This window comes from Mustelus asterias, chromosome 14 (assembly GCF_964213995.1).
Source record: "Mustelus asterias chromosome 14, sMusAst1.hap1.1, whole genome shotgun sequence".
NCBI classification, from domain to species: domain Eukaryota; kingdom Metazoa; phylum Chordata; class Chondrichthyes; order Carcharhiniformes; family Triakidae; genus Mustelus; species Mustelus asterias.
Window position 1 is genome coordinate 7,690,194 of NC_135814.1, and position 24,664 is coordinate 7,714,857.

A 24,664-nucleotide genomic window follows, 5' to 3' on the forward strand; every position below is an offset into this window, starting at 1 on the left:
ATTGCCAGTCAATGCCACGCTGAGTAATCCCTGAGACTTGTCCCACTGTGTGGGATCCGGGTGGTACCGTACTGAACGCAGGGTTACACTGAACACACCACACAGAAACAAACCATTCGACCCAACTAGTCACTGCTGATATTTCTGTTGGAGAGGACCTATCTCCCCCGCTCACCCCGTTTTGTAGAACCCCTCCAATTTCAACCCTAAAACCGACTTCTATTTTTTTAAAATTTGATTTATTATTGTCACATGTATTCACATACAGTGAAAAGTATAGTTTCTTGAGCACTATACCGACAAAGCATACCGTTCATAGAGAAAGGAGAGAGTGCAGAATATAGTGTTACAGTCATAGTTAGGGTGTAGAGAATGATCAACTTAATGCAAGGTAGATCCATTCAAAAGTCTGACAGCAGCAGGGAAGAAGCTGTTCTTGAGTCGGTTGGTACGTGACCTCAGACTTTTGTATCTTTTTCCCGACGGAAGAGGGCGGAAGAGAGAATGTCCGGGGTGCGTGGGGTCCTTAATTATGCTGGCTGCTTTTCCAAGGCAGCAGGAAGTGTAGATAGAGTCAATGGATGGGAGGCTGGTTTGCGTGATGGAATGGGCTACATTCACAAACTTTTGTAGTTGCTTGCAGTCTTGGGCAGAGCAGGAGCCATACCAAGCTGTGATACAACCAGAAAGAATAGCACGCAATACACGTAACAATAATAAATCACATCAAGTCAAAACATAAGAACATAAGAAATAGGAGCAGGAGTAGGCCATCTAGCCCCTCGAGCCTGCCCCGCCATTCAATAAGATCATGGCTGATCTGAAGTGGATCAGTTCCACTTACCCGCCTGATCCCTATAACCCCTAATTCCCTTACCGATCAGGAATCCATCTATCCGTGATTTAAACATATTCAACGAGGTAGCCTCCACCACTTCAGTGGGCAGAGAATTCCAGAGATTCACCACCCTCTGAGAGAAGAAGTTCCTCCTCAACTCTGTCCTAAACTGACCCCCCTTTATTTTGAGGCTGTGCCCTCTAGTTTCCTTTCTAAGTGGAAAGAATCTCTCCACCTCTACCCTATCCAGCCCCTTCATTATCTTATAGGTCTCTATAAGATCCAAAACCAACCACAGGAAGATATATTTCTGTCAGGTGCCAGGTTCCTGATGTCATCAGTACCTCAATGTACAATGTTCAATCAGAACAGCCAACGCTGGGTAAACATATTCCAGGGGAGCTTCATCACATGACCTCAGTTAGCCCTCCCCCCACTCTCACTATCACCAATGCTTTGAGAACGAACAAATAGAAGTGATGGAATTAAAATGAAGAAGAAAAAAAAGCTCTGAGTTTTAATGCCTCCTACTGTTCTTCACCCAGGATTCATCTTGCAGCTGTGACCTTTAACCTTTATTCCCTGGTGACTCCAGACTAATCCTGGGGTGGGGGTGGGAGGGTCGAGGTGGTGGCAGTGGCAATCCCTGGTACAGATGCTATAGGAAAGATAGAACAGGAGGTAAGAGAGGAGGGGGAGTTGCACTTTTGATTTGGGAAAGCATCACGGCCGTACTGAGAGGGGATATATCCGAGGGTTCGGCCACTGAGTCTATATGGGTAGAACTGAGAAATAAGAAGGGGGAAATCACTTTGATAGGATTGTATTATAGGCCCCAAATAGTCAGCGGGAAATTGAGGAGTATATATGTAAGGAGATTACAGATAGCTCCAAGAAAAATAGGTTGTAGGTAATAGTAGGGAATTTCAACTTTCCCAACATTGACTGGGACAGCCATAGTATTAGAGGGTTGGATGGAGAGAAATTTGTTGAGTGTATTCAGGAGGAATTTCTCATTCAGTATGTGGATGGCCCGACTAGAGAGGGGGCAAAACTTGACCTCCTCTTGGGAAATAAGGAAAGGCAGGTGACAGAAATATTAGTGAGGGATCACTTTGGGACCAGTGACCATAATTCTATTAGTTTTAAGATAGCTATGAAGAATGATAGGTCTGGCCCAAAAGTTAAAATTCTAAATTGGGCAAGGCCAATTGTAGTAAACCACTGTTAAGCTTATTGCCTGTGTGTGTGTGTGTGTGTGACATGCCTGGGCATGCCCCTGCCGGCCCTGCCTGAGACTCCTCCCCCCCTGGTCCAGGTATAAAGGTGACTGCTCCCAACCCCCCTGGCACAGTCGCTGGACCGGTTCATCAGCATGGGTGTGCTCCAAGTCTTTTGCAAATAAAAGCCTATTTGTTCTTGCATACAAACTAGTCTTTGCTTGATTGATAGTGCATCACTAATTTTGATGGTATCAGGCAGGAACTTTCAAAAGTTAATTGGGGGTGTCTGTGTGGGAAGGCAAAGGGACGTCTGGTAAGTGGCAGGCTTTCAAAAGTGTGTTAACCAGGGTTCAGGGTAAGCACATTCCTCTGAGAGTGAAGGGCAAGGCTGGCAGAAGTCGGGAGCCCTGGATGACTCGGGATATTGAGGCCCGAGTCAGGAAGAAGAAAGAGGCACATGACATGCATAGGCAGCTGGAAGCAAGTGAATCCCTTGAAGAGCCTAGCGGGTGTAGGAGTAGAATTAAGAGAGAAATCAGGAGGGCAAAAAGGGGACACGAGATTGTTTTGGCAGATAAGCAAAGGAGAATCTAAAGAGCTTCTACAAATACATAAAGGGCAAAAGAGTAACAAGAGAGAGAGTAGGGCCTCTTAAGGATCAACAGGGTCATATATGTGCAGATCCACAAGGGATGGGTGAAATCCTAAATGAGTATTTCTCATCAGTATTTACTGTTGAGAAAAGCATGGATGTTAGGGAACTTGGGGAAGTAAATAGTGATATCTTGAGGAGTGTACATATTACGGAGAAAGAGGTGCTGGAAGTCATAAAGCGCATCAAGGTAGATAAATCCCCGGGACCTGATGAAGAGTATCCCAGGACATTGTGGGAGGCTAGGGAGGAAATTGCGGCTCCCCTAGCCGAGATATTTGAATCATCGATAGTCACGGGTGAGGTGCCTGAAGATTGGAGAATGGCAAATGTTGTGCCTTTGTTTAAAAAGGGCTGCAGGGAAAAGCCTGGGAACTACAGGCCGGTGAGCCTCACATTTGTGGTGGGTAAGTTGTTGGAAGGTATTTTGAGAGACAGGATCTACAGGCATTTAGAGATGCAAGGACTGATTAGGGACGGTCAGCATGGCTTTGTGAGTGGAAAATCATGTCTCACAAATTTGATTGAGTTATTTGAAGGGGTAACCAAGAAGGTAGATGAGGGCAGTGCAGTTGATGTTGTCTACATGGACTTTAGCAAGGCCTTTGACAAGGTACCACATGGTAGGTTGTTGCATAAAGTTAAATCTCTGGGGATCCAAGCTGATGTATCTAAATGGAAACAAAATTATCTTCTTGACAGAAGCCAGAGGGTGGTTGTAGAGAGTTGTTTTTCAAACTGGAGACCTGTGACCAGCGGTGTACCTCAAGGATCAGTGCTGGGTCCACTGTTATTTGTCATTTATATTAATGATTTGGATGAGAATATAGGACGCATGGTTAGTAAGTTTGCAGATGACACCAAGATTGGTGGCATAGTGGACAGTGAAGAAAGTTATCTCCAATTGCAACCAGATGTTGATCAATTGGCCCAGTGGGCTGACAAACGGCAGATGGAGTTTAATTTACACAAATGCGAGGTGATGCATTTTGGTCGATTGAACCAGGGTAGGATTTACTCAGTTAATGGTAGGGCGTTGAGGAGAGTTACAGAACAAAGAGATCTAGGGGTACATGTTCATAGCTCCTTGAAAGTGGAGTCACAGGTGGACAGAGTGGTGAAGAAGGCATTCGGCATGCTTGGTTTCATCGGTCAGAACATTGAATACAGGAGTTGGGACGTCTTGTTGAGGTTGTACAGGACATTGGTACGGCCACACTTGGAATATTGTGTACAGGTCTGGTCACCCTATTATAGAAAGGATATTATTAAACTAGAAAGAGTGCAGAAAAGATTTACTAGGATGCTACCGGGACTTGATGGTTTGAGTTATACGGAGAGGCTGGATAGACTGGGGCTTTTTTCCCTGCAGCGTAGGAGGCTGAGGGGTGATCTTATAGAGGTCTATAAAATAATGAGGGGCACAGATCAGCTAGATAGTCAATATCTTTTCCCAAAGGTAGGGGAGTCTAAAACTACAGGGCATAGGTTTAAGGTGAGAGGGGAGACATAAAAAAGTGTCCAGAGGGGCAACCTTCTTCACACAGAGGGTGGTGAGTGTCTGGAACAAGGTGCCAGAGGCAGTAGTAGAGGCGGGTACAATTTTCTCTTTTAAAAAGCATTTAGACAGTTAAATGGGTAAGATGGGTATAGAGGGATATGGGCCAAATGTGGGCAATTGGGATTAGCTTAGGGGTTTAAAAAAAAGGGCGGCATGGACAAGTTGGGCCGAAGGGCCTGTTTCCATGCTGTAAACCTCTATGACTCTATGACTCTAATCCCTGTTCCATCACAGTAACTTCATTGCGGTGTTAATGTAAGCCTTACGTGTGACTAATAAATAAACTTTAACTTTACTTTACTTTATCTCCCTCCCTGACAGAAACCTGTCACGATTACCCTTATTTTATCTCCTGGCCTCCCCTCTGCCCCGGGCAAGTGATTGGAAACTGGATGAATCCTTAGTTGAAGCCATGCCAATCCTGTGTCCCCCCCTGAACTTTCGGTGCAACCACTTGCCTTGACGCATCACAGGCCCGGAATTCAGGGCAGAACTTCCTTGTCTAATCTGAGGACGTTCCAGTCCTTTGGAAGTGGTTAGCCATCTCCGGTTGGGATCCTAACTCCCTGGAGCCAGTTGAGAACAAGAGCCTTCGACCATTTAAAAACACTGGCTTTTTTTTTTAGAGTTTAACTACAGTAGCATTTGTGAATTACTCTGGTAGCAGTAAATAGCGACAAATTGAATAAATGACTGGCTGTTAGTTATGAGATTTGCTGATAACTAAAATGCCTGTTGCAGGTTTGGCACCCGTTCAGTTGTTACATTATTGGCATAAATGTGAATTGAAGTCACAGATGAAAGAAGCTATCTGTCATTGTGGCGAATATTACTTCAACATCGGTTTGAGTTATTAAATGCCAAAGAAAGGCCTCTACAAGGTGCTGCTGACAAGTTAACTCAACAAAGAGCATCACATGAGACTAAATGAAGGGTCGGTACAGTCAGGGTGTTTGCACTTTCTGCAGCGGAGTGCCATCAAGTGGCAGATCATAAGAACACAAGAGGTGGAACAGTAAGAAGCCTCAACACCAGGTTGAAGTCCAACAGGTTTATTTGGTATCACGAGCTTTTGGAGTGCTGCTCCTTCATCAGGTGAAGGAGCCTAATGAAGGAGTGGTGCACCGAAAGCTCGTGCTACCAAATAAACCTGTTGGACTTTAACCTGGTGTTGTGAGACTTCTTACTGTGTTTACCCCAGCCCAACACCAGCATCTCCACATCACAGGAAAAAGAAGCAGCAGTGGGCCACCAGGCCCTTCAAGCCTGCCCCACCATTCAATATGATCATGGCTGATCTATGCCAGCCTCAATTCCTTTTCAGTGCCATTTCTCCATGGCCCTCGATTCCTCGAAATCAAATATTTATTCTCTTCCACTTCTAATGATCCAGCCTCCATCACCCTTTGGGGCAGAGAATTCCAGAGATTCACTACCCTCTGCGAGAAGAAATCTCTATACATCTCAGTTTTAAATGACTGGCCCTTTATCTTATAGCTTTGTCCCCTTGTTCAAGACTCTCCCACTGGTGAAAACATCTCACCATCTGTCCTGTCAGGCCCCCTCAGATCTTATATGTTTGAATAAGGTCACCCCTCACTCCTCTGAACTCCAAGGAATATAGTGTTCAATTCTGGTCGCCACACCTCCAGAAGGATGTGGAGGCTTTGGAGAGGGTACAGAAAAGATTTACCAGGATGTTGCCTGGTATGGAGGGCATTAGCTATGAGGAGAGGTTGGAGAAACTTGGTTTCTTCTCACTGGAATGATGGAGGTTGAGGGGCGACCTGGTAGAAATCTACAAGATTATGAGGGACGGGGACAGAGTGGATAGTCAGAAGCTTTTTCCCAGGGTGGAAGAGTCAATTACTAGAGGGCATAGGTTTAAGGTGAGAGGGCAAGGTTTAAAGGAGATGTGCAAGGCAAGTTTTTTACACAGTGGGTGATGGGTGCTTGGAATTCGCTGCCAGGGGAGGTAGTGGAAGCAGATACAATAGTGCCTTTTAAGGGGCGTCTTGACAAATACATGAACAGGATGGGAATAGAGGGATTGTCCCCAGAAAAGTAGGGGGTTTTAGTTCAGTCGGGCAGCATGGTCAGTGCAGGCTTGGAGGGCCGAAGGGCCTGTTCCTGTGCTGTAATTTTCTTTGTTCTTTGTTCTTTGAATACTGACCCAGACTCTTAAGTCTCTCTTGGTAGGACAACCCTCTCATCCCAGGAATTAGCCTGGTGAATCTCCTATGGACTGCCTCCAATGATACTGTATTCTTTTTTTAGGTAAGGGGACCAAAACTATATGCAGTATTCCAGGTGAGGCCTCACCAACACCCTGTAAAATTGCAACATAACCTCCCTATTTTTGTGCCTCTCTACACTTCAACTGTATAATCCATTTGGTGAAACAATGGTTGGCATTTTAATTAGATTGTAAGTAATGAAAGCATGTCTTTCACTGTCAAGAACCAGACACACTCATGCATTTAGGGAAGGTGATAGCCTAGTGGTACTATCTCTCGACTAATAACCCAGAAACTCTGCGGACTCGGGTTTGAATCCCTCCACAGCAGATGGTAAAAATTGAATTCAATAAAAAAAAACTGCAATTAGGAATCTACTGACGACCATGAAACCATTGTTGATTGTCAGAAAAAACCATCTGGTTCATTAATGTCCTTTAGGGAAGGAAATCTGCCGTCCTTACCTGGTCTGGCCTACATGTGACTCCAGAGCCACAGCAATGTGGTTGACTCTCAACTGCCTTCGGGCAACTAGGGATGGGTAATAAATATTGGCCAGCCAGTGACGCCCATGTCCCATGAATGAATAACAAAATCTCACAGTGAGACCTTGCCAGTTGCTGTGGGCTTGGTGTTGAACCTTGTAGAGCTTTCCCATGCACCAGTTATTATTGGCATGTTTGCCCTCTGCAGTTGAAGATGAGCATGATATCAACTGGAATTCAAAGCATTTCGTGTGTGATGAGTTCTCGACGATGGCCTATTAGTTCAATTTGAGCTTGAAATGATCTGTTGCACGTCACCCACTCATATTGTTGGTGAGGAGGAAGTGCTTTCAAACCAAGACTTGGGAAGTTAGCTGGAAATTCTTTCTGGTTGTATCACAGCTTGGTACGGCTCCTGCTCTGCTCAAAACCGCAAGAAATTACAAGCGGTCATGAACGAAGCCCAGTCCATCACTCAACCCAGCCTCCCATCCATTGACTCTGTCGACACTTCCCACTGCCTCGGCAAAGCAGCCAGCATAATCAAGGACCCCACGCGCCCCAGACATTCTCTCTTCCGCCTTCTTCCATCGGGAAAAAGATACAAAAGTCTGAGGACACGTACCGACCGACTCAAGAACAGCTTCTTCCCTGCTGCCATCAGACTTTTGAATGGGCCTATTTTGCATTAAGGTGATCTTTCTCTACACCCTAGCTATGATTGTAACACTACATTCCGCACTCTGTCCTTTCCTTCCCTATGTACGCTATGTTTTGTCTGTTTAGCGCACAAGTATCATGTATACTGATACACGTAACAATAATAAGTCAAATCAAATCATTTCCTGTTTATCAGTGTGACTCTGTTCTGTTCATCAGAGGTGGTACCTTGGTCAATGGGACTGCGCCATATAAAAGCATCCCGTGCAAGACCGAGCTTGTAGCCAAGCTCTTCCAGTTCAGCTACAACTCTGGCATCTAGCCGGCATGCCCTCCACACAAGATGCAGCACAAATCCAACCCGGCGAATTAAGTGATGGATGGGGTCATCAACAATGCTATCTAGAGGCACTTGCTCAGAAACAACCTGCTCACTAGTGGGGCAAGCTCTCGGATGGTCATGTCACCAGCTTGGCCAATCAGAGGTGCCGAGGGTACAGCATGGGTTTTCCTGGTGGTTAGTGTTCTGGGGTCATGGAGTTCAGTATCCTTCAGTATCTCTCTGCATAACTAATTACCTAAATAAATCATTCATTCATTTATCTACTTGGTGGTTGCCTGTCTTTGTTAGATGCTGCATCACCGATGCTCAGTTTGGGTTCTGCCAGGGTCACTCAGCTCCTGACCTCATTATGGCCGAGGTTCAAACATGGGCAAAAGAGCTGAATGCCAGGGGTGAGGTGAGAGGGACCGCCCTTGACATCAAGGATGCCCTAGCAAAACTGGAAGCAATGGGAATCAAGGGGAAAGCTCTGCGCTGGTTGGAGCCTTACCTGGCGCAAAGGAAGATGGCAACTGGGAAGCAACATTCACACTGCACCAGTGCCAGGCAATGACCATCTTCAACAAGAGAGGATCTAACCATTGTCCCTGGGCATTCAATTGCATTATCATCGCCAAATCCTCCATTCAAAAACATCCTGGGGGTTACCATTGATCAGAAACTTAACTGGACTTGGCATATAAATACTGAGGCTACAAGAACAGGTCAGAGGTTAGGAACCCTGTGGTGAGTAGCTCACTTTCTGATCCCGTCCCCACCCCACCCCACCTCCCCAAAGCCTGTCCACCATCTGCAAGGGACAAGTCAGGAGTGTGATGGAATACTCCCCACTTGCCTGGATGGGTGCAGCTCCAACAACACTCAAGAAGCTCGACACCATCCAGGACAAAGTAGCCCCACTTGATTGCTATCCCTTCCACAAACATTCATCCCTCCACCACTGATGAACAGCAGCAGCCATGTGTACCACCGACAAGATGCACTGCAGAAACTCACCAATGTTCCTTCTACAGCATCTTCCAAATCTAAGACCACTACCATCTAGAAGGACAAGGGCACCAGATACCTGAGTACACCACCACCTGGAGGTTCCCCTCTGAGCCACTCACATCCTGACTTTGAAATATTTTGGCTGTTCCTTCACTGTCGATGCGCCAAAATGCTGGACCTCCCTCCCTAACAGCGCTGTGGGTGCACCTACACCACAGGGACTGCAGCGGCTCAACAAGGCAGTTCATCAACAACTTCTGATGGGTAACTAGGGATGGGCAATAAATGCTGACCTAGCCAGCGACACCCATATCTGGTCAATGAATTGTTAGAGTGCTCTCACCTCTGAGTGCATGGAATCCCTGCAGTGCAGAAGGAGGCCAATCGGCCCATCGAGTCTGTACTAACCACAATCCCACCCAGGCCCTATTTCCGTAATCCCAAATATTTACCCTGCTAATCCCCTGACACTAGGGTCAATTTTAGCATGGCCAATCAACCTAATTTGCACATCTTTGGAGTCAGTAGTTTATTGGTTCAAGTCCCACTCCAGAAACTTGAGCACAAAGATCTAGGGTGACAAGTGCTGAGGGAATGCTGCACTGCCAGAGATTCTGGGTGCGATGTTAAACTAAAGGCTCCTCCTGCCTTTCAGGTGGATGTAAAGATCCAATTGCAGAAAAGAACCATGGTCATTATCACATTGTTGTTGGTGGGATCCTGCTGTGCACAAATTAGCTGCCTTGTGCATAATACAGCACCACTGAATTACTGGGAGGCTCCATCAGCAACTGTTATAAAGGTAAAAAAAAGGGCCATTTGTCACAGAAGAGACCTCTCCTCTGTTCAGTGATGTAGACCAGCAAAGCCTCAACCTTGTTTGCAAATCCCTCCTTGGCTTTGCCCTCACCCTATCTCCACAAACTCTTCCAGCCGTACAACCTTCCAGGATCTCCTCCAATTCTGGCTTCGCATCTTTGAGTCCCATCGCTCCACCATTGGTGGCCGTGCCTTCAGCTGCCTGGGCCCTAAGCTCTGGAATTTCCTCCCTAAGCCTCCCTGCCTCTCTGCTTCTTATAAGGCACCATTTAAGGCGCACCCCATTTTGACCAAACTTTTAGCCACCTGTCCCAATATCTCCTGACTTAGCTCAATGTCAAGTTTAGTTCAGTAGCTGCCCTTGTGAAGTGCCCCAGGACATTTTGCCAAGTTAAAGGTGCTGTTGATATGCAAGTTGTTATTGCATCTAATGGGGGTCGGTTAGAGTTTTGGTGATAGGTTAAACAGATGACATTTGATCAGTCACTGTTCCACATGAAGTCAACAGAAATTAATTAGGGAGGGAGGTATACTGAATACAGGAACAGGGATGTCTTAATACGATTACACAGGGCCTTGGTGAGGCCACGCCTGGAATAAATATTGCATGCAGTTTTACTCTCCTTGTCTGAGGAAGGATGTTCTTGCTCTAGAGGGAGTGCAGTGAAGGTTTACCAGGCTGATTCTTGGGATGGCAGGACTGACATATGAGGAGAGATTGAATCGGTTAGGATTGTATTCACTGGAGTTCAGAAGAATGAGGGGGGGCCTCATAGAAACCTATAAAGTTCTAACAGGACTAGACTGGGTAGATGCAAGAAGGATGATCCTGATGGTGGGGGTGTCCAGAACCAAGGGTCACAGTCTGAGGAGCCATGGTAGGCCGTTTAGGACAGAGATGAGGAGAAATTTCTTCACCCAGCGAGTGGTCAGCCTGGGGAATTCGCTATCACAAAAATTAGTTGAGGCCAAAACATTGAATGTTTCTAAGAAGCAGTTAAATATAGAACTTGGGGCGAAGGGGATCAAAGGATATGGGGGGGGGGGGAAGGTGGGATTAGGCTATTGAGCTGGATGTTCAGCCATGATCGTGATGAATGGTGGAGCAGGCTCGAAGGGCCGAAAGGCCTCCCCTTGCTCCTTTCTTCTATGTTTCTATGAGTGATCGACTATTGCAATATCGCTCAAAGTCAAAATGACCATCAACCAATCTTTCTCCTTACAGATGCCAATTGAACTGCTCGAAACGCTGTCGTGCTTATTGTTTTGGGCATATTTTTCTCTCAATTCATCTTTATGACTGTCATCTCATGTCCATCAGTAATTGGATTGATATTCCTCTTAAACTCATTTCACTTAGTGGTCCTGCAGGCGAGCTTTCATCCCATTAGTCATTAGTCAAGGCTGGATGCAGGCCCAGGGCCTGTGGTGAATGGAGAATATTCTGACAGACAGTGGACACACCCAATCTCACAACATCAAATCAAATCAGCCCCAAACAGTGATGCCAAATCAATGGCCTATGATTTACCTCGGTATTCAATTCAAAAGTCTAAAATGAGATTATAACACAGCTCGTAATAGAGGTGAGAATTTCGTGAGGCAGTTCCATCCCTTCACTGTTCTGTTTCTCTCAACTTTCTACAAGAACGCAAGGGATAGGAGCTCCCATCCATTGACTCTGTCTACGCTTTCCGCTGCCTTGGAAAAGCAGCCAGCATAATTAAGGACCCCACGGACCTCGGATATACTCTCTTCCACCTTCTTCTTGTTGTGGGAAAAATCCACTAGTAGTCAGATCTTGAGATTCAAAGACACAATTTATTCAACGGAGCTCCAGGAGACAAGGCACACGTCTGTAGCCAACCTTGTCTTAGTAAAATGACAGGAACGGTCCATCTTTATACTTTTTACACAATAGATGGACCAGTGATTTGAACATTATCACATCGTTATCGGCAGATACAAACAGATACAGACATTTAACATAGTATTGTTCTTATGAATGGGTATATTTCCTATGTCTGTGGCTATCAATGGTTGGTTTCGGCTCATTCAGGTGCTAATCGGTTTCCCTGCATTCATATTTTCCCGCTCTTCCTATGACTAATCTATTCCCTTTGTCTTAGGTTTTCCTTATCTAAAAGATGTCTCGATCCTTGGCTTGGCCTTCTGAGGTGTTTGTTTACTTTAAGTCACTGTCTGTGATTTAGAAATGGCTTGTCTGTTAGGTTTGATTTGAAGTGATCTTTGTATAAGTGGAAGCCAGTGTCTGCTTTATGGTTCCTTTCCCAGTTAACTCTTTATGTGCCAGGCAACCATTTTAAAGTGTGCTTTCCTTACATTTTCCCCTTACATTCTGTTGGGAAAAAGATACAAAAGTCTGAGGTCACGCACCAACCGACTCAAGGACAGCTTCTTCCCTGCTGCTGTCAGACTTTTGGATGGACCTATCTCGCATTAAGTGGATCTTTCTCTGCACCCTATCTATGACTGTAACACTACATTCTGCACTCTCTCCTTTCCTTCTCTATGAACAGTATACGTATAGCACGCAAGAAACAATACTTTCCACTGTATACTGATACATGTGACAATAATAAATCAAATCAAAATAACTCAGATCGAAATAGACTATTCGGCCCATCAAGCCTGCTCTGCGATTTTATACAACCATGGCTGATCGTGGGCTTCAACTCCATTTTCCCACCCGCTCCCTACATCCTTTAATTACCAGAGAGACCAAATTTCTATCTGTCCCAGCCTCAAATGTGTTCAGCAATGGAACTTCGACAGCCCTCTGGGGAAGAAAATTCCAAAGATTCACATTAAGATTTGATTAAGTGAAGACATTTCTCTCATCTCAGCCCTGCAGGGGGTGCAGAGGAGATTCATCAGGATGCTGCCTGGGATGGAGCACTTAAGTTATGAAGAGAGGTTGGGTAGCCTCGGGTTGTTTTCGGTGGAACTAGAGAAGACTGAGGGGCGACCTGATCGAAGTGTACAAGATTGCATCGGAGAATCCCGCCTGCGAGTCAGGTTGGAGAACCCGACCCACATGAGTTATAGGAGAGGCTGGATAGATTGGGGCTTTTTTTCCTGGAGCGTAGGAGGCTTAGGAGTGATCTTATAGAGGTCTATAAAATAATGAGGGGCATAGATCAGCTAGATAGTCAATATCTTTTCCCAAAGGTAGGGGAGTCTAAAACTAGAGGGCAGAGGTTTAAGGTGAGAGGGGAGAGATACAAAAGGATCCAGAGGGGCAATTGTTTCACACAGAGGGTGGCCAGTGTCTGGAATAAGCTGCCGGAGGTAGTACTAGAGGTGGGTATAATTTTGTCTTTTAAAAAACATTGACTTTCTACCTCATCTACGCCCCTCATTATTTTATAGACCTCTATAAGATCACCCCTCAGCCTTCTACGCTCCAGAGAAAAAAGTCCCAGTCTATCCAGCCTCTCCTTATAACTCAAACCATCAAGTTCCGGTAGCATCCCAGTCAATCTTTTCTGCATTCTTTCTAGTTTAATAATATCCTTTCTATAATAGGGTGACCAGAACTGTGCACAGTATTCCAAGTGTGGCCTTACTAAGTCTTGTGGGTGGTTTCTGAATCCCGGTGGAGTGGCATAGTTCCTCTGTCTGGGATGCTTCCACTGGAGAGCTGCCAGTCTAAACCACAATCGCAGGTGTCTCCTCCGGCACAGACGGCTCAGACCCACCTGTTTCCATGGTGACGTCAGCTGTCTTAGGACGACCAAGTATTTCAGTGCTTGGATTGTCGGCAACATTCCCAGATGGTAATATAGCTCCCGTGCTGGTTGCTGGGGTAACGCTCACTCTCTCGTGGTCCCAGACGATCCTTTCTTCTACGTCCACTTGATAAGACAGGCTCCAGTTTAGATACCAGGGACCCAACTCGACCCACCTTCCAAAATTACTCACATACACGGCGTCATCCACTGAAAACAACCGCGCTCGCTGACATGAATCAGGGTTTGCCTTCTGACTGTTTTGGCCGCTCTACTCTTCCCGGAAAAGTTGGAAACACCAGGCTCAATCCCATTCTGAGATCATAGAATCATAGAATCCTAACATTGCAGAAGGAGGCCATTTGGCCCATCGAGCCTGTACCAACAACAATCCCTCCCAGGCCCTATCCCTGTAAAGCTCTGCATTTACGTCGCTAAACCACCTGGCACTAAGGGGCAATTTTTGCGTGGCCAATCCACCTAACCTGCACACCTTTGGACTGAAGGAGGAAACCAGAGCACCCAGAGGAAACCCACGCAGACACAGGGAGAATGTGCAAACTCCACACAGACGGTGACCCAAGCCAGGAATCGAACCCGGGTCCCTGGCACTGTGAGGCACCAGCGCTAACCACTGTGCCACCGTGCCACCCCAGATGACACGTGGGATTTTTCCAAATGTCATTTTGGGTGAGAAAACAGGTGTCTCTGCAAATCAGATTGTAATTTTCCCACATTTAGTAATTTTCTAGGTTAGAGTTGAGTTTGCACCGGTTCTGAGAGGGGCGGGGCCTAAACACACCAAGATGCCTGGCTTCACAGAGATCAGGCGCCATTTTTAAAGGGCGCCCCCGATCTCAAAGTGAAATCGAAGACTCCCCTACCTCCCCCCAATGGACTTAGGGACCCTCCCCCTGTCGTTGGAGACATGTTTCTCCACCCCCACCCCTTCCCCCCAACATAGATTGCTGGCATTAAGGTATTGGGGCCTTCCCAATGGGCCCCTCTTCATGACCCCCTTCCTGCACCCCCTCAAGCTCCACCCCCTTGGCACTGCTCGCTGGTACTAGGTGGCACTGCCAGTTTATCACTGCCAGATGGGCACTGCCCAGCCATGATCCTGACCAACTGGGGGCTTCAAAGGCCTGCTGAGCCCCTCCAGCATGGCCATCACACCTTGTCTCCGTTTGTGGAGACCTGTAGTTATTCTCGCCAGGCCCCTGCTGTTGGAGAATCCCGGGAACAAGGAGAATCCTTGAAACAGAGAAGGCATATTTACCTCACTGGGCAGGAACCAGATTACATCCAGGTGCAGTGACTGGGAGGATTCCAATGGGGTTTCATACCGGCGCTGATCGTGCTAGACCCTCCCACCCACCATTCTCTGACCCTGCTCTACTCTAATGTAATCTGTGCCAGGTTCTTACCAGACAAATACAGGTGGAATCTCTTGTCACTAAAAACTATCGATAATCCTTCTTTCTCAATTTGTGAGTAACCGCTTTCAGCTTCTGAGAGGGTTCTCAAGACACAGACTGTTGGCCTTTCAGATCCATCGTCCATTTCACGGGACAACACCGCGCCAACGCCATATGGAAAAACATCACAGATTAACACTAATTTCTTAGATGGGTTGAAAAGCTAAAATAAACTCAATGAATGTAACAAAGAACAAAGGACAGTACAGCACAGGAACAGGCCCTTTGGCCCTCCAAGCCTACGCCAATCACGTTGTCCTATCTAGACCAACCGCTTGTATCCCTCTATTCCCCGTCTGTTCATCTGTCTATCCAGATAAATCTTGACTGTCACTAACGTAGCTGCCTCAACCCCCTCACTGGGCAGTGCATTCCAGGTCCCCACCATGTTCTGTGTAAAAAACTTCCCCCGCACATTTCCACTGAACCTTTCCCCCCTTATCTTGAACTTGTGCCCCCTTGTAATTGTCATTTCTGCCCTGGGAAAAATCTTCCAACTGTTCACCTTATCTATACCCCTCATAATTTTATAAACTTCTATCAGGTCGCCCCTCAGCCTTTGTCTTTCCAGGGAGAACAATCCCAGTTTATTCAATCTCTCCTCATAACTAATACACAACACCAAGCAACATCCTGGATTGTGAAATTCCCTGCCCAGTGAAGCAGTTGAGGCTACCTCATTGAATGTTCTTGAGGCAAGGATAGATACATTTTTGAACAATAAAGGAATTAAGGGGTTATGGTGAGCGGATGGGTAAACGGAGTTGAGTCCACGAAAAGATCAGCCATGATCTTATTGAATGGCGAAGCAAGCTCGAGGGGCCAGATGGCCTACTCCTAGTTCTTATGTTCTTAAACCTTTTCTGTACTCCCTCCAAAGCCTCCATGTCCTTCTGGTGGTGTGGTGACCAGAATTGGTCCAAGTGTGGCCTAACCAACGTTTTATACAACTGTAACATAATTTGCCAACTTTTATACTCGTGCCCCATCCGATGAAGGCACGCATGCCAATTTCTTTACTCTGTTAAAAGCTTCTCTCTGGGGCATCTTCCAAAACGAATGCTGCAGCTTCTTTAGCAGCTTATAAAGGAGGGCCAATAAAATCAACAAATTTGGTAGAAAAGACGCACAGTAATTGACCATTCCTAAAAATAACTTTAGTTCAGTTGTGTTTCCAGGGGCCGGTCCCTCCTTTATGGCTCTGACCTTGTCCTTCCATGGGCATCTACCTCCAGGTAGGCTACCTCAGTGGCTTGGAAAGTACATTTCTCCTTCTTGAGGTGAACTCCAGTCTCTTGAAACCTCCTGATTGAAGATCTCTTGATCTCTGATAGAAGTCTACAAGTTTTTGAGGGGCATGGATAGAGTGGATAGTCAGAAGCTTTTTCCCAGGGTGGAAGAGTCAATTACTAGGGGGCACAGGTTTAAGGTGTGAGGGGCAAGGTTTAAAGGAGATGTACGAGGCAAGTTTTTTTACACGGAGGGTAGTGGGTGCCTGGAACTCGCTGCCGGGGGAGGTAGTAGAAGCAAAGACAATAGAGACTTTTAAGGGGCATCTTGACAAATACATGAATAGGGTGTGAATAGAGGGATATGGTCCCCGGAAGGGCAGAGGGTTTTAGTTCGGGTGGGTAGCATTGTCGATGCAGGCTTGAAGGGCCTGTTCCTGTGCTATAATTTTCTTTGTTCTTTGTTCTTTAGCACCTCCTCTAAGTTGGCTCGGTGATTGGCTTCTGTCAATCCAGTTGTAATCATCAAGGTAAACTATAAATTGTGGCAGCCCTTGCCACAGACTTTCCATTGTCCTCTGGAAAGTAACACATGCTGATGACACACCAAAGGACAAGCGTGCATACTGGGAGAAACCTTTGTGTGTGTTTATTGTGACATAACCTCTGGAAGCACGTCTTTCAAGTTGCTGATATGCATGACTCATATCCAGCTTTTTATAAAATTGACCTTCGACCAGCTTTGCAAAGAGCACTTCAATCATCAGGGTTGGATATTTATCCAACTTGGCAGTCTGATTAACTATTAACTTGTAGTCCCCACAAATGTGGATGGTTTTGCCTGGCTTCAACACAGGAACTATCAGTGCCGCCCATTCCAAGAATTGAGCTGGCTGGATAAATGTCTAGTTTTTCTAATCTATTTAATTCAGTAGCCACCTTTTATCATGAGTCATACAGCACTGGTCTTAGACAATAAGACCATAAGACATAGGAGCAGAATTAGGCCACTCGGTCCATCGAGTCTGCTCCGCCATTCAATCATGGCTGATATTTTTCTCATCCCCATTCTTCTGCCTTTTCCCCATAAACCCTGATCCCCTTATTAATCAAGAACCTATCTATCCCTGTCTTAAAGACACTCAATGACCTGGCCTCCACAGCCTTCTGCAGCAAAGAGTTCCACAGATTCACCACTCTCTGGCTGAAGAAATTCCTCCTCATCTCTGTTTTAAAGGATCACCCCTGTAGCCTGAGGTTGTGCCCTCTGGTTCTAATTTTTCCTACTGGTGGAAACATCCTCTCCACGTCCACTCTATCCAGGCCTCACAGTATCCTGTACGTTTCAATAAGATCCCCCCTCATCCTTCTAAACTACAACGAGTACAGACCCAGAGTCCTCAACCGTTCCTCATACGACAATATTTTTACGTCTTGCCATGAAAAAATCGAGGGGTCGTCTTTCGATGCACATAGATCTTCACCTGTAGGACTTTTATCTTGCCTAACTTGTCACTGAAGATGCTCTTATATTCCTTCATCAGTTCGAGTAGTCCTCCTTCCCGCACTTGGAAAATCTCAGTCCAATTTTGCTTGATTTCCTCATGCCAATTGCGGCCCAGAAGGCTTTGTCCTTCGCCTGTTACTATGATCATTGCCAGTTAGCCAGACTAATGCCCATAGCTTACAGGTTCTATTGCACTGCCCACACAATCTCTTCTTCCTGCTGAACAGGGAATCTAAAACACGGGGGGTCACAGTCTCAGGGGCCGACCATTTAGGACTGATATGAGGAGAAATCTTTTCACTCAAAGGGTTGTGAATCTTTGGCATATTCTACCCCAGAGGGTTCTGGATGTTTCATCATTGAATATATTTAAGGCAGATTTTTGATCTCTCGAGGAATTATGGGATATGGGGACTGGGCAGGAAAATGGAGTTGAAACACAAGATCCGCCATGGTGGTGCTGATTGGTGGAGCAGGCTTGATGGGCCGAATGGTTTACATAGAAACAGAGAAACTAGAAGCAGGAGTAGGCCATTCGGCCCTTCAAGCCTGCTCCACCATTCATCTTGATCATGGCTGATCATCAAATGCAATATCCTGATTCCCCCTTCCTCCCATATCCCTTGATCCCTTTAGCTCCAAGAGCTACATCTAATTCCTTCTTGAAATCAGACAACGTTTTGTCCTTGACTACATTCTGTGGTAGTGAATTCCACACATTCACCATCCTCTGGGTGAAGAAATTTCTCCTCATCTCAGTTCTAAAAGGTTTACCCCTTATCCTCAAACTATGACTCCTAGTTCTGGACTCCCCCACCATTGGGAACATTCTTTCTGAATCTACTCTGTCTCACCCTGTTAGAATTTTATAAGTTTCTATGAGATCCCCTCTCACTCTTCTAAACTCCGGTAAATACAATCCTAACCGACTTAGTCTCTCCTCATATGACAGACCTGCCATCCCAGCAATTACTCCTGGTCCTGTTTCTTATGAAGAGACAAAGGCATTGACAAGGGACATTAGGGACTTATAAATGGATGGTATTAGTGATGGAGAGGACGTAGGCTTGGAAGCTCAGTTCAGGATCAAATCGAGTGCAATGAAAAGATTCCATGTGTCTTCATTGGAATGTGATCTGACAAAATTAACATTGAGCCAAAGCTGGGGATTTTGGGATAGTCGGTCAAAGGTGTCGGTTTAAAAGATAAGGAGTTGGAGGACAAGCAAACATGTTAGTTGGATAATCACAGATTTTATCCAGGTGATTTTCTAATGAATTGATCAATAATGAAAGTTTAATTGAAGAACCACCTTGAATAAATAAGCTGCAGGGGAAATATAATGCCTACTTCAAATTAAAATCCATTTAAGTACAACAGGGTTAGGAGTTAATAATAGTGTCATGATATTATGCAACACAAAGAACTGTTTGTTCGTTACTTAATACATGCTAATACTGTTATGTTTCAGGATAAACAGTAAAGAGATCGAGGAGACTTAGTGACGTCAATACTGGGGAATGTCCAATTGACATCCTGGGGATTACCATTGACTAGAAACTGGACTGCACCAGCCATACAAATACTGTGGTTACCAGGCCCTTTGAGAAAGGGTCATCTGGACTCAAAATGTCAGCTCTTTTCTCTCCTTACAGATGCTGCCAGACCTGCAGAGATTTTCCAGCGTTTTCTCTTTTGGTTTCAGATTCCAGCATCCGCAGTAATTTGCTCTTATAACTCACCTCCTGACTCCGCAAAGCCTGTCCACCATCTACAAGGCACAAGTCAGGAGTGTGATGGAATACCCCCCCCCCACTCGCCTGGATGGGTGCAGCTCCAACAACACTCAAGAAACCTGACACCATCCAGGCCAAAGCAGCCCCCTTGATTGGCACCCCAATCACCAACTTCAACATCCACTCCCTCCACAACTGACACACAGTAGCAGCAGTGTGAATATCTGCAAGATGCACTGCAGTAACTCACTAAGGCTCCTTCGACAACGCCTTCCAAACATGCAACCACCACCATCAAGAAGGACAAGGGCAGCAGATGTACAGGAAACCACTATCTGCAAGTATTTCTTTCCCCAAAAATATACCTGAAAGAAACATTACAAAACATTTCAAATTGTAATGACAGGGAAAGCGCACTGAGATTCACAATATCTGCAGAGATCAAGATGCACTCTGAGGTGCCTCAATACAGTAATGAAAACATTCCAAATATTTCAATATTTTCGGTAGAGTACAATGCTGTTCAGATTATTTACAATGTGGAGATGCCGTCGTTGGACTGGGGTAAACACAGTAAGAAGTTTAACAACACCAGGTTAAAGTCCAACAGGTTTATTTGGTAGCAAAAGCCACACAAGCTTTTGGAGCTCCAAGCCCCTTGGAGCTCCGAAAGCTTGTGTGGCTTTTGCTACCAAATAAACCTGTTGGACTTTAACCTGGTGTTGTTAAACTTCTTACTCAGATTATTTACATCAGCCATGTTGGATTCTGCAGTGCTTCAACTCACTTACATTTACTATGTCCAGTTAGGATTAAGCACACAGTCCGAGGGGTTTTACCCAGTTACCAGCCCCTTGGTCTACATCGGCTGACAGGCCTTACACAGTGACCTTTCCCCATTGCACCTTGGCGACAGCTGCCCCAAGCTTGAGTGTGTGTCCCCCAGCCTTGGAATGTGCCAGTCCACATCACTTGGTTCAGGACAATTCTTTGCACAGGAAGATTCACAAGATTGCGGTCGGTGCAGACGCGATGGGCCGAATGGCCTCCTTCTGCACTGTAAGGATTCTATGATTCTATGAATTCGGAATGGGCAATAAATTCTGGACTAGCCAGCGAAGCCCGTATCCCATGAAAGAATAAATAAAAGATCTGTGCAGATGAGCAACCAGTAAGGTCAATAGGATACTATATGCAAGGTGATAATTGTGGTTCAGTGGGTAGCACTCTTACTTGTAGGTCTGTAGGTTTAGGATTGACCCTCTGTAGACATGAGCAGAAAGCATAGGTGGACATTCCAGAACTGAGGGAGTGCAGCATTGTCAGAGAGCCTACCTTTCAGATGAAATATTGATTGAAAGCTTCCACAACAGTCAAAGAAAAGCAGGTGAATTCTTCCTGGGCGTCTTAGCTTAATTTTTGTCCCTCAGCAAACACTATTAACCCTTTCAGTATCCTTTGTGGGATCTTGCGATTCACAAATTGTTTTTTTTTTGTACATTTCAAAAAGCGGGTTGGGATGCCCTGAGGCTGTGAGAGGCACTGTGTATTTATAAATCTCCTGAACTGGGAAGGGTATTGGAGGGAAATTTCAAAACCTTTTCCTGAAAATGGCCAAGGTGCTTTTCCCTTTCTCCTAGGCTGTCCCAAGAGTTGACATTGAGGTTGATTAGAAGGGCAATCTTTGAATTTCATTCTGTAAAAGGCGATTGATAAGTGATTGAATCCGTCTACACTTCCCACTGCTTCGGAAAAGCAGCCAGCATAATCAAAGATCCCACGCACCCCGGACATTCTCTCTTCCACCTTTTGCCATTAGGCGGCACGGTAGCCCAGTGGTTAGCACTGCTGCTTCACAGCACCAGGGTCCCAGGGTCGATTCCCGGCTTGGATCACTGTCAGTGTGGAGTTTGCACATTGTCTGCGTGGGTTTCCTCCGGATGCTCCGGTTTCCTCTCACTTCTGAAAGACGTGCTGGTTAGGGTGCATTGAGCCGAACAGGTGCTGGACTGTGGCAACTAGGGGAATTTCACAGTAACTTCATTGTAGTAATGTAAGCCTTACTTGTGATAAATAAGTACATTTTAAAACTTTAGTTTTAGAAAAAGATACAAAAGTCTGAGGTCACGTACCAACCGACTCAAGAACAACTTCTTCCCTGCTGCCGTCAGACTTTTAAATGGACCTACCTCGCACTAAGTTGATCTTTCTCTACACCCTAGCTATAACTGGAACACTACATTCTGCACTCTCTCCTTTCCTTCTCTATGAACGGTATGCTTTGTCTGTATGGCGCACAAGGAACAATACTTTTCACTGTATGTTAATACATGTGACAATAATAAATCAAATCAAATCAAAAAGGAAAGCCATCTCTCATTTTTCTTTTCACATGTTGTGATGTCTACTTTTTCTTAGTAAGAGTTTTAACAACACTAGGTTAAAGTCCAAAAAGTTTATTTGGTAGCAAATGCCATTAGCTTTCGGAGCGCTGCTCCTTCGTCCTAGGAGAGCAGGTATCTACTCCATCTGATGAAGAAACAGTGCTCCGAAAGCTAATGGCATTTGCTACCAAATAAACCTGTTGGACTTTAACCTGGTGTTGTTAAAACACTTACTGTGTTTACCCCAGTCCAACACCGGCATCTCCACATCATGGCTACTTTTTCTTAACCAACTGTGATTAGCTGGTCGATCCTGTAGTAACCAGAAAGGCCACCAGAGGGTGACCAGATGTAATTTCTCGAGAAAACAAGTTGTACTTTGTAGAAATTGCTTCTATGTTTTTAAAGTGAGCTGGTGTTTATGGCAGTGTAAGTCCAAGAGGTTTATTTGGTAGCACAAGCTTTCAGAGTGCTGCCCCTTCATCAAGTGATTGATTTTCTCACCTGATGAAGGAGTAGCGCTCCGAAAGCTCGTGCTACCAAATAAACCTGTTGGACTTTAACCTGGCGCTGTGAGACTTCTTACTGTGTTTACCCCAGTCCAACGCTGGCAACTCCACATCACCACATTATGACACTGGGTAGCAATTCTTCCATTTTATCCCCTTCAAGCTTTTGTGCAGAATTTCCAACCCAGGGTATAAACAGATTTCAGAGCGGCATGGTAGCATCGCACCGCTGCCTCACAGCGCCAGAGACCCGGGTTCGATTCCTGACTTGGGTCACTGTCTGTGTGGAGTTTGCACGTTCTCCCCGTGTCTGCGTGGGTTTCCTCCGGGTGCTCCGGTTTCCTCCGACAGTCCGAAAGAGGTGTTGGTTAGGGTGCATTGGCCGTGCTAAATTCTCCCTCAGTGTACCTGAACAGGCGCCGGAGTGTGGCGACTAGGCAGTACCGGATTTAGACTTGGTGAGGCCCTAAGCTATATAAAGCTTGGAGGCCCCTTGTTAAAAAGTTACACCAAAAGGTCTCACAAAGGTGCGAACCAAAACAGGACCTTGGGTCGCCACAAAAAAATTGAAAACATAATTATGCCTTTTAATTATTTAATAGCAAGGTATTTAAAGTGAAAAATACAAATGATTTTCAAATGAATGCATTTACTGATTACATATTTATCATTTGGCTGGCTTGATCTCGCTCATAGATTTTGGTAATTTTGGTAAGAGTTGCTCTTCAAGCTGCTGCTTTCTTTTTCTTTTCTGGTATCCGCTCTTAAATGTTCTCTTCATTGTAAACCTTCTGAAATTTTGTGAGGCCCCTGCGGATTGTGAGGCCCTAAACTGTAGCTTGTTTAGCTAATGCCTAAATCCGGCACTGCGACTCGGGGATTTTCACAGTAACTTCATTGCAGTGTTAATTAAGCCTACTTGTGACACTAATTAATGAACTTAAACTTAAACTTCTCCTCTCGGGCATTCACTGGGGCATTCTTGATTGTGGCTTGCGACTGGTTTCCTCAAATGTTGAAGGTGAAGGAATGGGTAGCGGGCAGTGAATTATGGGCTGGGGGAATCTAATCAAACAGCAGGGGTTGTTTCGGTGAAGTCTGCTGCTTATTGGGTGTTGTGTTACAGGCACTCCTGTTTGTTTAGTTCCTAACTGCTGATTAGCATCATTTGAACCTGCCTGAGGAGGTGCTAAAATAGACAAACTTTAGCACTCAGATGCTAATTAGACACAATTTTTGTGGAGTACTTTATGCGCATTCTACTCACTGTCGCTTCTCGGCCTTTTGGCTAAGATCAAGTGTAGTATCGACATGCTGCGCTTGGTTCAAGTCATTAGGTTACATTTTAGCTTCATTTGAAGCAATTTTTAAGAGTGGCATCTCGGCCTTTTGGCTAAGATGCAAATGAGAGCAAGCCTTGGAGGAGGAGCTATGCCTACTCCAATCGGCTTGGATCACGTTGATCAAGCCCAAGACAGGAGGTGAGAGCCCTGTCTTGTCAGCTTGGATCGGGAATGTCTCAACTTGTTGAGACTCTGAATTGGACTTGATTTGATTGAATTGGAATAAAAATACAAAAAAGAAATGGAGAGATAATGGCTGATTCGCATCGAAACGTGAAAGGATAGCTCAGATTCAGAGTGAGAGGGCCACACAGTCCGAAACCTGCGCAGGGAGGTTGTTTCTACTGGCGGGTGAAACCAGAACTAGGGGGCAAAATGAGGGGGAGCAGATTTAGGACTGAGTTGAGGAGGAACTTCTTCACCCAAAGGGTTGTGAATCTGTGGAATTCCCTGCCCAGTGAAGCAGTTGAGGATATCTTGTTGAATGTTTTTCAAGGCAAAGGTAGATAGATTTTGGAACAGTCAAGGAATTAAGGGATATGGTGAGCGGGCGGGTAAGTGGAGCTGAGTCCACGAAAGGTCAGCCATGATCTTATTCCCAGGGCAGAAATGACAATTACAAGGGGGCACGAGTTCAAGGTTGGGGAAAGGTTCAGTGGAGATGTGCAGGGGGGAGGTTTTTTTATGATGTGGAGATGCCGGCGTTGGACTGGGGTAAACACAGTAAGAAGTTTAACAACACCAGGTTAAAGTCCAACAGGTTTATTTGGTAGCAAAAGCCACACAGGCTTTCGGAGCTGCAAGCCCCTTCTTCAGGTGAGTGGGAATTCTGTTCACAAACAGAGCATATAAAGACACAAACTCAATTTACATGAATAATGGTTGGAATGCGAATACTTACAACTAATCAAGTCTTTA

At 45.5% G+C, this 24,664-nt stretch overlaps 1 non-coding gene across 1 annotated transcript; it reads left to right on the top strand.

Annotated features, from left to right (window-relative positions):
* Positions 1 to 23,671: 23,671 nt before the first annotated feature.
* Positions 23,672 to 23,870, top strand: LOC144504190 (U2 spliceosomal RNA). The gene has a single exon (XR_013499600.1). It is a non-coding gene; the product is annotated as a U2 spliceosomal RNA (small nuclear RNA).
* The last annotated feature ends 794 nt before the right edge of the window (positions 23,871 to 24,664 follow it).